The 911-nt window shown below is 33.6% G+C and overlaps 1 pseudogene; it reads left to right on the top strand.

The window, feature by feature from the left end:
- Nucleotides 1-524: 524 nt before the first annotated feature.
- LOC102842409 overlaps nucleotides 525-911 on the top strand; it is a 9,877-nt pseudogene continuing 9,490 nt past the window's right edge.

Below are 911 nucleotides of genomic sequence, written 5' to 3'. Positions count from 1 at the left end.
TACAAAGTCATTTGAACTGCAAGGTTGGTGGTTCAAGCTCATCAGCTGTTCCTTGGAAACCCTATACAGGGTCGCTATGGGTCAGAATTGACTCAACAGCACTTAACAACAACAACAGAACCTAGAAAATAAATTTTATTTTTATCATTCTAGAAAAACAAAAAAATAAAGTTATAAAGTCTCATAGAGAAAAGCTATTTTAAATTCATTGCAGTTTTACCATCAACATAATTAAAATTTTAAAAACTGTCTTATGTGGAGGAAGAAAATAATCAGCTATCTCAACTGAAAATATCAATGCCTATTTCCTACATTATATGTTACATATTTAGTCTGCTGCTCTTTAAAATTATTCTATACAAGTTACATTTTGCACTTTTGGTCAGATTTTTCAAGTAAGATCAAGTAGAGTATTAATTTCATTTTCGTTTACCAAACAGAGAAGAATTGGTCTTGCAGTTAATATGATTCTAGTGTAGATAAAAATATTTATGTATTTAGTCCTGTGATTCTTCATTGTTGTCATGGAAGTTCTCCAATTGTTCTACGTGGCATTCTTATCCAGGCCAGCCAATTATATCAGGGATGAGGTCTTAGGTTTTGTTATCTGTGCAGTATACAAAGGGAAACTTGTACCATTTCCTGTCACTCTCATCCTTTCTTTCATTGTCACTTTTACTTACTATACTTCTGACCCATCCACTCAGTCTTTGGAGAAGGGGAACAGAGATAAGGCCCTTTGTCCCGAAGAAAGAGGTGAATGCAGAAGAACAAAGGAAGGAGTAAATATATGGGAGAGGAAAAATTGGAGCATTTGAAAGATATTTATATATTTTAAAGAGTAGCAGAATGAATGTTACAGCTCTGTGTCATTCCACTCCCTCACTCCAAATAATTGTAATAATTGCTGA

This window comes from Chrysochloris asiatica, unplaced genomic scaffold, assembly GCF_000296735.1.
Source record: "Chrysochloris asiatica unplaced genomic scaffold, ChrAsi1.0 scaffold00008, whole genome shotgun sequence".
In the NCBI taxonomy this organism is placed as follows: domain Eukaryota; kingdom Metazoa; phylum Chordata; class Mammalia; order Afrosoricida; family Chrysochloridae; genus Chrysochloris; species Chrysochloris asiatica.
This window is presented reverse-complemented; position numbering and strand designations above follow the sequence as displayed.